At 43.7% G+C, this 15,410-nt stretch overlaps 1 protein-coding gene across 14 annotated transcripts in view; it reads right to left on the bottom strand.

The window, feature by feature from the left end:
* The window catches only part of ZBTB38 (zinc finger and BTB domain containing 38), a 173,235-nt gene that overhangs the window by 49,578 nt on the left and 108,247 nt on the right, over positions 1-15,410 (bottom strand). Inside the window, exon 1 of one of the 14 annotated variants that reach the window (XM_019438162.2) lies at positions 2,463-2,554. The exons of the other annotated variants lie outside the window; for them this stretch is intronic. The gene's annotated coding sequence lies outside the window, so the exon portion shown is untranslated. Of the gene's footprint in view, positions 1-2,462; positions 2,555-15,410 lie in introns of those variants that run through there. 14 annotated transcript variants of the gene reach the window in all.

Below are 15,410 nucleotides of genomic sequence, written 5' to 3' on the forward strand. Positions count from 1 at the left end.
TAACACAAACTTTGGCATTCACCGCCATGAGCTCTACATTTCTCAATACATAATGATTTTTCTACAGAGGTTGGTGGTGATGTTAATGAATGTGACTTTAGTATATCGTGCAATGAGTTTGGAAGACAGGCATAGCTCAGTGAACTAACATTTGCCAAATATTGTAACAAAAAACCACGCACATACAGGCAAAAAGGTGTAAGATCAGTAGATTTAACTGTGACAACATATGGAAAGTTCATTGCTTTGGTTCAAGTTCCATGTCACAGCTAACCTTTAAAAAAACCAACTACCTGTCAAGTTTTGGTGTATTATCAAGGAATATCCACAATTAAATGAAAAGCTATTAGAAAACATCTCCCACTTCCAATGACCTATTTGTATGAGGCTAGATTTTCTTCACATACTTCAACTACAACATACTTGCCATTGAATTCAGAAGCAGATATGAAAATCTGACTTCCTTTCTATCAAGCTAAACATTATATGTTTGCAAAAATGTAAGATAATTCCACTCTCATTACATTTTTTTGCCTTAGAAAAATTTATTTTTTTAAATGTTATTAAAAATGTTATTTAATCATGACTTTATCACAGCTATTTTTCATGAATTGTGATTATTATTTTTTAAATGTTTGTTTATTTTGAGAGAGAGACAGAGACAGCATGAGGAGGGGACGGACAGAGAGAGGGGTGAGTGACAATTCTGAGCCTGATGCTGGCCTCAGTCCCATGACTGTGAGATCATGACCTGAACTGAAATCAAGAGCTGGATGCTTAACTGACTGAGCCACCCAGGTGTCCCGAGTTAATTGTTGTTGTTGTTGTTGTTTTTAATTTCCTTTTAAATATTGAATATGGCAAATACTGATAGATATTTAACTCAGATAAACAAAAGCTCTTTGGGTCTTCAATGATTTCTAAGAGTGTAAGGAGGTCTTGGGACCAAAACATTTGAGAAATGCTACTCTAACCTATAAGAAGATGTTCAAAATGATTGTTCTCTAAAAATTATTTTACTCAATAAGAGAAATCAGATACAGGCTTAAAAGAATGAGAGACAAAGTGAATGAGAATGTGGTAAAATACAAGCAGAAATCCCCAGGAGAAGGAGACCGAGGGATACAGAAACACAGACTGACATACCCACAGTCACAGAGACACACATTCTATAGCTGTCATGAATTTCCCAAGCTTGAAGTCATTACTAAAACCTCTGGAGTCTGAGCATGGCTGAAAAACCAGGGGGCCAAACAGGACTTCCGCACTATAGGTGCTCAGGTGACAACTGTTCCTTGATTTGCAGGGCTGTGGCCCGTCTTATGTTTGCACAATCTAGCACTGCTCGCATTCTTGCCTTCCAAATCTCAAAGGTTAGCCTGCTCACAGAATTTTGTGTGCTCATAACAATTCTAACCATTCATCTATTGAATTAGCCCCCACCCCATTAGATTCTGGAGACTGCTTTTAGGCACTGATTCACTCATTCTACAACTGAACTTTAAAAAAGGGGAAGAGTACCTGGGTGGCTCAGTTGGCTGAGTGTCTGACTTTGGCTCAGGTCATGCCCCATATTGGGCTGTCTGCTGTCAGCACAGAGCCGCTTTGGATCCTCTGTCCCCTCTCTCTCTCTGTCCCTCCCTTGCTCACACTTTCTCTCTCAAAAATACACATTAACAATTTTTTTTAAAAAGGGAAACAATCCTTAGCAATGATCTGACCAACTAATACTCTCTATTTCCAGTTTATTATATTTTTAAATGTCTTTTTTATTTTGAGAGAGAGACAGAGTGCGAGCACAAGTAAGCACAAGTGGGGGAGAAGCAGAGAGAGAGGGAAACAGAATCTGAAGCAGGCTCCAGGCTGTGAGATGTCAGCACGGAGCCAGACATGGGGCTCAAACCCACGAACTGTGAGAGCATGACCTGAGCTGAAATCAGATGCTTAACTGACTGAGCCACCCAGGCGCCCCTCCAGCTTAATTAAATCTTCCCTCCTCAACTAGTCAAGGCAACTTTACTGAAATATGCAGAAATCAAAAAACATAAAATGAGAGTTTCCATATAAATTTTAACTCTCATGGTACAAAAAAATCTTGGAAAACCTCTTCATTAATCAATAACACATCTATTATTAGCACTTTACAGGGCTTGTTAATAAAATTTGGTGTACTTTTATTAGTAAATCTTTAAGACATGACAAAGAGTGAAGCAATGCAACGTCGAGTAAGGCTACTCTCCGGGGCCAGACTGAGGCCCATTTTTCTAAATCTTCTGATCAGAGGAGAAGGCCCAAGGCCCTCCTGCAGCCGCTGGCCACCACCCAATTCCTAACGTACAGAACAACAAAACTGAATCAACAGAGCAACTTTTGCTTCTCTCTACTGCACAGCTCCTTCTATAAAAAGAAACTTAGAAATAAAACCCAACTAAAAAAAGAACACACTGTATTAGGATACTGACCTGGAATTCTGCAAAAGTCAAATGCACAGTCCATTTTGGGGCAGTGAGGGGCCCATGTCGAAGTGAAAACTACCGCACGGGTCTGCTAGTCCCTGCAGAGAGTGTTCCGACAAAGGACACAGCTTCAGTGAGTCCGGTCCACCACCCCACACACATCCCTGCAGTACGTTTTCTCACAGTCCTGTTGGGTGACTACGTCACACCCTCACATGACAAGGTGTTAGAAACACACGCATCGGATCTCAAAAACAGATTACAAAACAGAAGCCCTTTATAGAGTTCGGCTATGTCTAGGAAAAGGAAAATCCTCTTGATTTCTCTTCTAAATGCAGTCCAAAAGGGGTAGAGAAGAGCTGCATTTATCAGACTTTAACGCACTTAAACTATCAGATTCAAGAAAGCATGGTGAGGTGAGGAAAGTTTGCTTTTTCAACTGAAATTCAGGCCGTTTGGAAGGCTAACATCAGGAAGCTTCCAGGGTGTATTCAACAGAGAAAGGCTGACTTGAACAACCTTACCTGAATATATTCTTTTGAAAAGGTAAACATCTGGTCTCTAGACTTGTAGTTGCGTGCATATGGATTGTAAGAACGAGCATTATCAGATTCATGAATGATGCAATGTGCTCAGTTAAATATTTCAAGTTGCTTGTTTGGAAAGATGAAAGGGGGAAAAGGTCCTTGGCTTCTTTTTCCTTTTTGAAACACAACAGTATTTCAGGGTAGTCCATGTACCTTGGGTTCACCTCAGGATCATGCATGCCCGGATATCTGCTTGCTTAGAGAGTGTACCTCTAAGCCCTCCGGTGCTGTGTTTGTTCCTGATCTCAACCAAATTCCACTGACACTCAGCGTCCCTAATGCAGGAGGCATTTTAAATATGAATGCTGCAGGAACCAAGTTACCAAAAAGACCAGAACAGGGTTCCTGTCCTCTGGGACTTCTCATTTCCAGGTGAGCTTATCATAAAGAGTTGGTCTCAAAAAACCAAATACCAATATTTTGGAAGCCTGAAGGGCCAACTGATTTAATGGCCCTATTCCTCTCAGGTGACTGCTTCCTCTTGGGAAGGACACAAGGAAGAACTGTCAGAAATTTTTGGCTACTGAACAACAATCACCCTCCAGCTGGTCACAAGAACTAAGATGGACTGAACACTAACTGCTGCTTTGGTGTTAAACCATCTAAACCCAGCTCCCCTGGCACCCTCCCTCTCCACCCCCTGCTCCCTCTGTCCCCCAGGTTTCTCAGGACTACTGAATGACAAGGAATCCCAGCTTACACTGGTTCTTTCTGGAGGAGCCAGAAACTGGGCAGGAAGGAGCGAGCACACAACACACACACACAGCATGAAGAGCAGCACTCGGCCCACGGTGGGGTTGGTTCTGTGAGTGTGGGCTGGAATCAGCTTGAGAACTGACCATGTCCTGCTTAGCTGGTGGTTTGGAGAGGACTGCTTATGCAGTCCATGCTTCACACAGTACACGGGATGGTCTTTTATAAACACAAATGAGATCAAGTCCACCCCTGCTTAAAACCCTTTGGCGGTGTTCTCCAGACATCAGCACAAAATCCAGAAGCTTCACTGTGGCCTGCAAGGCCCAGTATCGTCCACAGGTCCCGGCTGCTCTCTCCAGACCTGCCTGCTCCCCTCCACCCCACTCTCTGTGCTCACTACATAGGCCTCCTTTTGCTTACTCCACCTGCCAGGTGTCTTCCAGCCTCGAGGGCTTTTAAACACACTGATCCCAGTACTGCCCAGGGCTGGCTCACTCTCGTGCTTCAGGCCCAGCTCAAGTGTCATCCGGGGGGATCATCCCAAGTCTCTGTCTGATTCTGCTTTCACTTGCCCTCATAATGCCCGGTTTTCCTTCATACCGCCTACCTCATCCTGCAATTATCACATGCGTTTGCCTGCTTGTGCATTGTCTGCTCTGCCCACCAGAAGGTAAGCTCCGGGACAGAAAGGACCTTGTGAGTCCTGTTCACTGCTATGTCTACAGAATGCAGCACATGGTAGGTGCTCAGGAAACATCTGCTGAATGACTACATGAAATGGCTAGGCATAAAAAACATGAACGAGGCTCCCCTTGATTGAGAGAGCAACCTGCCCCCCCTCCCCTGCATTCCCGATGCCCTGTACCCTGCTCTGCTTTTATTTTTTCCACAGTACCCATGACATTCCAAAATACTACGCAATTTACCCCTTTACTTCTTACTGTCCATCTGCCTGCTAGAATTGAAATGCCACAAGGGCAGTAAACTTCGATATTCTACACTGATGTATCGTAAGCACCTAGAAAAGTGCCTGACACATAGTAGGCCCTCAGTAAATACTCACTTACTGAATAAACAATCCGCACTGTAAATAGATACATGTTTCTAAATCAGCATTAGATATGGGTAGGCACCATAAATACTGCCAAATACAATGCCCATCTGTTTGAATTTCCCTAATCAATTTAGAATAAAATTGCTTTTATCTGATGTATTTCAGGTTGCGAAGCACTTCACATATTAATTCTTTTTTTTTTTTTCCACATTTTATTTATTTTTGAGGAGGGTGGGAGGGGCAGAGAGAGAGAGGGAGACACAGAATCCAAGCAGCTCCAGGCTCTGAGCTGTCAGTACAGAGCCCGATGCAGGGCCCGAACCCACAAGCCAAAAGATCATGACCTGAGCTGAAGTCAGACACTTAACTGATTGAGCCACCCAGGCACCCCAAATATTAATTCTTTTAATCCCCTTCAGCATCCCGGGCAGTGGGAAAGTAAAGTGGAGATATTACTATATACTCACAGGGTTAAGTGAATTAACAAACAGAGTTTGTGCTCAGTATATGGAAGCTGATATTATCGTGCCCACGGTATCAAGTGGAAACTGAGCCCAGATCAGTACCGTGCTTACAGAAGGGCTGTCACTTCTGATGGCAGCACGGTGCTCAGTCCCCCGCGCTCTACTGCCACCTCACATGCGTGTGCGCACACAGCAGGAGTGAAGACAGAGCAGCATAAAACTGCCCTGCACCGAGTCCAAACAGCAGGCGTACTGTATGGGATCACTACTGTGGAAGCCCATAGCAGGAAGAGACCCAGGCCAAGATTCAAGAGCTAGAACCACTGGGGGCAGCCAGCCTAGATCACACACCAGGAAGTAACTAAGAGGGGCACCTGGGTGGCTCAGTCGGTTAAGCATCTGACTCCTGGTTTGGGCTCAGGTCTTGATCTCACATTTTGTGAGTCTGAGCCCCACATTGGGCTCTGCATGGATAGTGTGGAGCCTGCTTGAGATTCTCTCTCTCCTTCTCTCTCTGCCTCTCCTGTGCACTCTTTCTCTCAAAATAAATAAGCTTTAAAAAAAAAAAAGTAACAAAGAAATGCTGCCTGTCATGAAGCAGAATCTGTCAAGAGTGGTAGCCAAGAAGGGCAGCTGAGGATCGGAGTTAAGGCAAGCAGACCCCTTGCCATGGGCAGCAGTCACCAGGGCAACCTGAGCATTGCTACATGTAATGGGCCCCGGCCTGGGACTCTGCATGCTGGTCGGGCAAACAGTGGTGCTGCAGTAGGCATTCTCTAGGTGCCACCTGAACACGTAACACAGTCAGTCATGGTGCCTGCTCCACAGCCCAGAATTTGCTAAACACTCAACACCAAGGCTTTATACCCACGTGTGGCCAACTTAAAATCTCAGTATTAAAAGAAGTTGCTTTCTAAAAGTCTATTCAGTCCAATTCAGTCCAAGGACTCAGAAGACAAAGACCAAGGATTTGCACAGCCAGGATTTGTTACTCTGAAGTGTATGTATGTATCAGGAAAATGAATTTTCATTTGCTTCCCCTCCCCAATGAGTATTTAGATTTACCCGCTCATTAGAGGACTGGGCATGATGCAGTCTCAGGGATCATGAAGCTCATGCTAGAGACCTATCAGTCAGGGTACAGCATGAGAGCAATGAGTATGAAGCATCAGGGGAGCACTAGCAAAAGAGAATCTCCAGGGGAGGGTCACTTTGGGTGTGAGCTTTCCCCATGACAGATGGGAGAGTCCCCCCACAAACACAGAACTGAGAGGTGGTCAGTGAGGCTCATTAAAACCCTAAATCCAAATTCCAGTATTTTTTTTTTTAATTTTTAATGTTTATTTATTTTTTAGAGACAGAGTATGAGTGGGGGAGGGGCAGAGAGACAGGGAGACAGAATCCGAAGCAGGCTCCAGGCTCCAAGCTGTCAGCACAGAGCCCGATGTGGGGCTGGAACCCACAAACCATGAGATCATGACCCGGGCCAAAGTCAGATGCTTAACCCACTGAGCCCCCCAGGTTCCCCCAAATTCCAATATCTTTACCAAGGCTTATAAAGTCCTCTGCGACTTAACCGCATTTCCTGCCACTCTAACATGCATCAGCCTTCTTTCTGTTCATTCAATATGCCTAGGAACTTGTCACTTCAGGGTCTTGCTTCTGCATCCTAGAATGCCCTTCCAGCCCAGGCAGTAGTCCTCTTTTATCTCTATCCAACAATCCTTTCCCCCTCAATTAGGTTCATCTGTTATCTATTCTCAACATACTTTTCTTTCATAGCATTCGTTACGAGTGTAATTAAACAATGACAAATGTGTGCCTTTACCACAAAAGTATAAATTCTATGAGAGCTAAGACTGTCTACCAGTATCGTTAGCTCCTGGCACTGTACTTGGCACAGAACAGGTGCTAACAAACCTTTACTGAATGAATGCAAAAACAAAAAGTACCCAAACATTAAGCTTTCTAAAGCCCACTATACCGGGCACTGTTACCAAGCTTTCTGGATCCAGCATTAGGTCAACAGAAACCGCCCTGCTATTTGTCACCTATGCTAAAAGGGGTGAGTATGTTTGTTGAACATAAAAAAAGCCAAGAAGGCTGTTTTGACATGGTATAAGGAAACACACACACACACACACACACACACACCCCAGATCAACACTGCTAGCCTAAACCTGAGCCGGATAAGACAAGCCAGGGCCATCTATCTATTGCCCACAAAGTTGTCACTGCCCAAACAAGTTAAAACGCTGAAACGCAGCTTCAAAACACTGAGAAATGGCTTACTATTACTGCTTTGGCTCAAAAAAAGGGAGAAGAGCAACCCTTTATGCCCTGATATGCTTTGTTCTGTTATAGACAACAGGCCCAAAATGGAATTCCTTATGCTAAGCTAAGCCCCATGTCACCAAACTGAAACTTAACTTAGTTTTACCTCTTCCAGAAATGGAATCTTAAACCAGTCAATCACGAATCAACTTTTATCAGCATTAAGTACCCTGCTAATAAGGCCCTGCCGTCCGCTATATGGAGACTAACCTTGCAATAACCAATCTGCCTCTTTGCCTAGTGTAACTTCTGTATTCTGCTCCCATCTGCCTATAAAATCTCTTGCCTTGCATAGCGCTTTGGCGCTCCTTTTTTTTTTATCTGCTAGATTGGATGCTGCTCAATTCACAAACTATGGAATAAAGTCAATAAAATCTTTAAAATTTACTCAGATGAATTTTGTTCTTAAATAGTTTAAACTCCAGGGATTTGGCTTTTGTCTCTTGAGTGCTTAAGCTAAGCTGGAAACAAACTTTTAAAATAACTTAAAAAAAATACTAAAACTTCAAAGTGGTTAACATGTGGGTGTAGAATAAAAAAGTTACTGAGCTACGCTGTGCACATGCACTGGCCCATGACTTCTAACTATGCTGCTGTCCCCTGCTCTTTCGAGAGCCCCTCTGGGCAGCCTTCCTCAGGGCTGGTGTAGTGTCACACTGACATCCCACTACAAGTGCATCAACGTCCCCAACAAGACCTGCTCATCTGACAGGAGGAAGTTCACCTCCTATGCCAGCCATATGCTGTGCCCTCAGCACCTGACGGGCACATCCACGTGCCCAGTACCATTCTACCCACTGTGTACACACCATCCCGATTAAGTTCACAGCAACCTGATTTTGCAAATGAGAAAACTGAGGATTCTGAGAGGCTGTGTCACTTGACTGGGGTCATTTCACTAGTGAGCGGCACAGCTGGGATTCAGACTCAGCAGTAGAACTCAAAGACTAGACTCTCCATTTCAGGCTCAGAAGCACCAAGAAATAAAGAATAAGTTCTTGGTACCAAAGGCTCCTAGGCTCACGACCGCAGCCTACCTACCCGTGTGTGAGTGCCTGGCAAACTTTCAACTGGACTTGAGCAGGGCTGCCAAATGCAGGGGGACAGGCTATGCCCTGTGATATGCTGTCAAGAAGGGGAGGCTGAGAGCCAGCTCACGCTCTGCTTGGCCAGGCAGGTACACTGGGGAGGGCTGCATCCTCCTGCCATACGGACGGGGCTGTTTCTTTAAAATGCATAAAGATACCATATGGACCACCAGGTGGCTCTGGGGTGAACATTTTGGGGAAATTCAGAATTTTCCATAACATTCTATTTTTAATTTGTGTTCCTAAAAAAAAAAAAAAAAAAGTAAACTTCAAAGTAATATATGGCACTCATAAATATTATTTTTTAAAATATTTTATTTTTATGGGGCACCTGGGTGACTCAGTCAGTTAAGCGTCCAACTCTCGATCTCAGCTCAGGTCTTGATCTCAGGATCATGAATTCAAGCCCTGTGTTGGGCTCCACACCGGGCATGAGGCCTACTTAAAAAAAGATTTTATTTTTAAGTAACCTCTATATCCAATGTGGGTCTCGAACTTACAACCCCGAGATCAAGAGTTGCATGCTCTACCAACTGACCCAGTCAGGTGCCCCACAATTGTTATTTTTTTGATCCACTTCTATTTCAAGGTAATATTTATCAAATGCTTACCACTCACCAGTAACTGAGTGCAACACAGGGCTACCATAAGAAGTAGGTATTGAAAGGGTGAATGAGGAGATCAGAGCTCCTGAACCAGGAGAACTGAGAGACCCCAAAGCCCTGTATCAATCCGTTCATGAAACAAGGCTCTCCCTAAGGATAATTCAGGATGAGGGAGATCACGTCCAATCTGGGATAGTGGCAGAGAGCTTAAACTTTGGTGTCAGGTGGACCTGGCTCCGTCACATTCTGGCTGTGACCTTGGGCACACTTCTTAAGCTCTTTGCACCTCAGCCTCTTCATCTGCAAAATGGAGCTAAAAATAGAATCTATCAGGGTGCCTGGGTGGCCCAGTCGGTTAAGTGTCCGACTTCAGCTCAGGTCATGATCTCACAGTTCGTGGGTTCAAGCCCTGCGTCAGGCTCTGTGCTGACAGCTCAGGGCCTGGAGCCTGCTTTGGACTCTGTGTCTCCCTCTCTCTGTGGCCCTCCTCGGCTCATGCTCTGTCTCTCCTTCAAAAATAAACATTAAAAATTTTTTTTTAAAATAGAATCTATCAGGGTTAACATGAGGATTAAATGATAATACCTAGAAAGTGCTTTGTGTAATGTCTGGAACAAAATCAAGCTTGCTAATAACCATGAGCTATTATTAATATTACTATTACCAATTAATAATTAGTTGCAAATGTCAGTAGGAACAAATATTGCAAGCCTTGGCCCCAGGCCCCAAATATAAGGAATGTGAAATTCCTCAATGGCAGGGACATATGTTCTATTTCACTGTGTGTCCAGAGGTCCCCATCACCCCTCACAGTACTTAATACCCCAGAGGGGCTCATCAACTAATCATTCTTCCCTAATGCAGACAGCAGTTACATCTGAGCCTTAGCTCAGAGGTGGGCATTTAGTTACAAGTACCATCTTAAATTCTTTTCTTTCTTTAGTTGCATCGTTTGTTAGCATTCTTCTCAGCACGTGGAAAAAAGGTATAAAAATTTAAATTAAAAAAATCATTCAAGTTAGCTATTTACTAGCAATTCTGGTAAAAAGCTTAATAGGAAGGAGACCAGAATGTTTAATGTTTAAGACAAACACCTAAATCACAAATTTCCATGATCTGTCCTTGTCCCCTTAAGTCAGATCACTCAAATTGTGCTCTACAAGGCAAAGTTAGGGTGCTGTCTGTCAGCTTACTCGGTGATGAGGCTGCTCTGGAGAGCAACATTCTTCCACCTCTGTTCTGCTGCTCCACCTCTACCTGTAGACAGACTCCTAGCAGACCACGTTTGCTCCTTTCCTCTCATACCATGGGACTTTTGCAAGGCCATGTCTTGGGACCTCCCTCTTACTTTAAACTAGGAACCTAGTAACTTGTCAGTTTGGTAGGACTTATTTTAGAGAACATTTTGGTTTTCTGATTTTAGAATTTTTTTAGTTTATGTCTCAGTTTAATGGATTCATTAGATTGTGGTTTGTTCATTAAAATTTTTTTTTTATTTTGGGTTCAGTCTGGGGTTTAACATGTTTATGTGCTTATTTGGATCTGGTTCAAGCTTCCACTGAAACCCTGGAGGAAAATTTTTGACAACTGTCAGATGTAGTCAGTAGTCGCAAACTCTCCTTCTCCTGTTCCATTGGGCTGTCTTTTCTCTGTATAGTTACATCTTCATCCTTAGAGGTTAAAGCAGGGTCTCTGCTTATACACTCCTGGGTTTAAATTCCAGTTCTGCCGCTTACTAGCTGTATGAACTTGGACAAGTTAATTAACACCTCCAGACCTGTTTTTTTTTTTAATCTACAAAATGGATACAATAGGGCAACTTACACATAAAGTGCATTTCATTCTATTGCTCTTTTCACTCTAATTTTCCATGAAAATTCCAGAAATCAATACCTACAACTCTTTTCTTTAGCCCATCTCATTTTGATAATAACAACCAATTTAATGCTTGCTGCTTGAAAGGTTGGAATCAGGGGTTTCTCTGAAGCTGAAGTGGAAAGATGAATGGCCTAGAGAGTTTCAGGCTTCAAGGGCTTCCAGTGAGTCTGAGAAAAAGACTAGTTCTGACAGGCTGGGCAGTCAGGAGCCAGGCTGACCCCAGAAGAAAAGGAGTTAGCTACAAAACAGTCATGGAAGGTAAATGCAATAACAAATATTTAGCAAAATAAGGGACTATGTGGGTAATAACAGTAACAGTTCCTGTATCAAAGTCTTGCAAGAATATGTTAATGTAGGTACAGTAATGTAACTGATAGAACCAATGCCTACTTTTAAAGAAAAAGTACATGCATCATGATGTTTATGATAAATAAAATCAGTAACTGTATTAACAAATAGAAAATTAGTGACTATTGTTTTTTTTTGGGGGGGGGGTGTTCTATATGCCCATTGAAGATAACACCCGCCACAACCCTACTGTGAAGAATAAGCAGAGAAGAGGCCAGTGGCTTCTTTGGGTCCACACATTGCTCTTCTCACTGTGGGTAAAGATGCTGAGCAAGAGTGCCCTCAGACTATCATCTTAGCCCCAGATTAGATCATTACTCAGTTTTTTCACACACAGAAATGGCAAAAACATCCACATGGCCAGCCCCACCAGTGTTAGCAGACGGAGGGAAGGCAAAGCATTTTACAACCTGAGTGCTCTGTTCTCTTCACAGCTCCCTTCTGTTGCATCCTCACCTCACTGGGAAGGGGGCCTTTAAGCACAATAAAGAAGTCATGCCCGGAGTGGCAATCAATACCAGCAAGGAAGAGAGGAGGCAGGGCAGAGGGTGCTCTGTACCAGAAGGGGTGGGGCCGGATGCAGGATATGGGGAAGGGAGACCATGGAGGAAAGAGCCTGGGGCTCCCTCCCAAGGAGGTCTCTGCACTGAGGAGCTTCCTAGTAAACACAACTCCTGGGAAGGTCTGGCTACTGTCACTGAGCCTGCCCACGCTGCTCTTCCAGGTTTCACGGGCTTAATAACAGGGTTATGGTCATAAAAGTAAATTTCCTAAGGCAGTTCCTAGCTCCAAGATTAGACAGCCCTGTTACAAACATGATCCTTTAGACAGACTTTTGCCTTGGCAGCAGCCTTTTCCGGGTTGTGTTTTGAGGTTCTTTTACATTTGATGACCACAGCCCATCCCCAGTCCAGAGCGCTGTGTCCACAAGATGGTGCTGAGTCCACACAGAGAAATGGTCAGTGTCCTGGGTAGCTGGTAATCCTGTCCCCTCAGTCTTTCTCTCAATGGGCAGATGAGTACGCATTGCTCCAAAAGAAATAGATATTGAGTGTTTTAGGTAACAAAGAGAGCCAGCTTCTTAATGGAGTTTGCACTCTAACTCGTTCTCAATTTGCCACAAATGTAGGGAGTCTTCAGATAAAGGGTGGGTACCGCCCTGCCCAGTGCAGGAATTTCCTCCTTGGAGGGGCAGTCCTCACCAGGAGCAAAGAAGGGGCCCTCAATGGTGGCCTCGGCCCTACAAGAGCCCTTTGAAGGTTTATTTAGCATGTCCCCCCTTCCTGGGCTAAACATTTCAAATTCCTCTACTAGTCCACTGTGAAGAGGGTTTAATAGACAAAGAGCATTGGATGTGGTCCAATCCTTTCATTTTGGATGCAAGTAAACTGAGGCATGGAGAAGTCTAAGATCTCATGGTGTGACCAAAACTGGTTTCTGGACTTCCGATTCCATGTGCTTCATTATATCACACTCAAATGGCAGATGCTGGGACCTGCTTACTAACAGCAGGACCACAGAAAGGACCTGACCTCCCTAAAACCACACAGGGTGTTAGGAGGATTCAGTGAGAGTACCTGAGCACTCAGCAAGGGCAAATAGGGAGCAAATAATTGATTTTATTTAGGATACACACATGCTTCTTTTTTTCTGGCATGAAGTTCTCCTTTCTTCCCTTGTTTTCTTCTTCTTTCTCAGCTTCCAAACTTCCAAGGCTGAGTTTTTTAACCAAAGCTCAAACACACCCATTTATTCTGATTAAATTTAATCATATTCATTTTATTCATCATCTCCAGTGTGCTGGGATATTTTAGAATGTAAATTCTAACTTAAAATGGATCTACTGATGTTTTAAAAACATGTTACACAGATTAATCCTCCTGAAATTTACAGGTAAGTTTAGGATGGTGATGTCTGTGACAAAAAAGGCAGGGCTGTTTTCTATGCTCACCTCGAGTGGCAGAATGTGGTCATTCTTCTAGCCTCTCCCCCCACCGCCCATCATATTTCAAGACTGGGACTTGGAAAATATTTTTCAACCTATCAGGATAAAACAGATAAAGCCTTGATTTCATTTTTGGTGAGGAAGCAGGTTGAATCTACACTATGAGGAAGTGGCCCTGTGAAGAACATCTCCGTCTGTGTTAATGCCTTAATATGTTTGGAATCAAGACACTGAGACCTCAGGGTAAGTGAGCTCTTGTGCTGAGATCCAGAAAACTTCTGAGCTGCAGAAAAAAAACCTTTTACTCAAAAGAACCAGCTCCCTGGAGTCGATCCATGATCCCTGGGCTGGTCCTCAGTTACAGGTGAACCAATGCAAAACCCTGACCAGTTACATTCTCTCAGCTCTGTTGTTTCAGTAAGCGGAAGACTCTAATTTTCTAACCACTCTTCCTCATTCCCACATCCTCCCTAACTAGCTCGTGCCATTTGGTTTTCTGGGGCTCACAACCCAGCCTCCTGATACCCTGCCCCACCAGGAAATCAGACAACCTGCAACGAACTGCCTCGGTGCCCATATTCACTGACCCAGCAGGACACCACCTTCTCCATCCTGACACTTTTCTAAAGGCCAATCTTCTGGACCCAAATGCAGAAGAAGGACAAGAACACTCAGCTTTACTCCTGCTTAGCCTTAGGCCATTTACAGATCACTTTCATACGTACCATTTCATTTTCTTTCTCACAATACCACTCTGGGCTGTGAAATACTATTTCCATTTCAAAGATGAAGACACCGAGGCTCAGAAAAATTAAGCCAAATCCTAACACCACATATCATGTAATTGGCCAGGTTGGGTTTTTGACCCTGATCTTGTGACTGTGGGTCACAAACTCCTTCTAGCATACTTAAAAGGAAGACTGTATTTATGTGATTCCAAATGCTATTAATAAATATGAATCACCATCTCATCTTTTGAGTATTATGTTTAATGGCTGTGTTTTTGTGTGTGTGTGCCAAATTCAGTGTCAAATGTGAATATGCCATTCAAAAGATTATATATCAATAGCCATTTGACCAACAGATCCAGTTTTTCCTGACCGGCCTACAAACCATTAACACCTGCCAACCAGGTGACCATGTCTGCATTCCACTTTGTATTCTCTGCCACCTTGCATTATGTGATGGCACAACATTTTGTTTAATTCGTTCTGTAAAATGGGAATGATACCTGAGATGATTATTGGGTCAGTTAAACGAAGTAACGACTATAGAGAACCTAGCTAGGAAGTGTTCAATTAATGGTATTACATACTACTATTTCTACTTCTACTAAAACTTCATTACGGTCATTAAAACCAAGTAGACCTTTGTTTTCTTAACAGGTGTCTGATGAGGCGTAAGGCAGCATGGGCCCAATAATTCAGAGAAGGAGAAACACTATTTCAACCCCTTAGCTTTGTTTAATCCTTTATTTCTTCCCTCATTCAGCAACCACCTGGAGCCCACAGTCTAATGAAGAGACAGGCATGCACACAAACAGCTCCTCCGTGATGATCACACTCGAGTGAGTGTGCCCAGGACTCCGAAGGAGGCAGGCTTAAACAGTTGGGGGAAGGAGAGTCAGGGAAAGAGAGGTGGAATGGAGTCCTGAAAGATGCAGAGCATTTCTTTGAAATCGAAAAGAGAAAAAGGCATTCTATCTCCAGGCAGAGGTCTGAGCGAAGGCAAGGAGGCATGAGATAGAATGATAGATTTGGGGAATGGCGAAGAGGTGGGGAATGGCTGCCACACAGGGTGTGGACAGGGCCTGATGGAGACAGAGAGGGACAGACTGGCAGGGACCCAGGTGTCAAGAGTTCTGAATGTTACCAAGACTTTGGATTTTATCCTCCAGCCTAGCATATTGGAGTCACCCACAGGAACTGGATAAAAAACCAACAAGCAGGCTCCAA

Source organism: Panthera pardus, unplaced genomic scaffold, assembly GCF_024362965.1.
Source record: "Panthera pardus isolate Hobbes unplaced genomic scaffold, ASM2436296v1 HiC_scaffold_16, whole genome shotgun sequence".
Taxonomy (NCBI): Eukaryota; Metazoa; Chordata; class Mammalia; order Carnivora; family Felidae; genus Panthera; species Panthera pardus.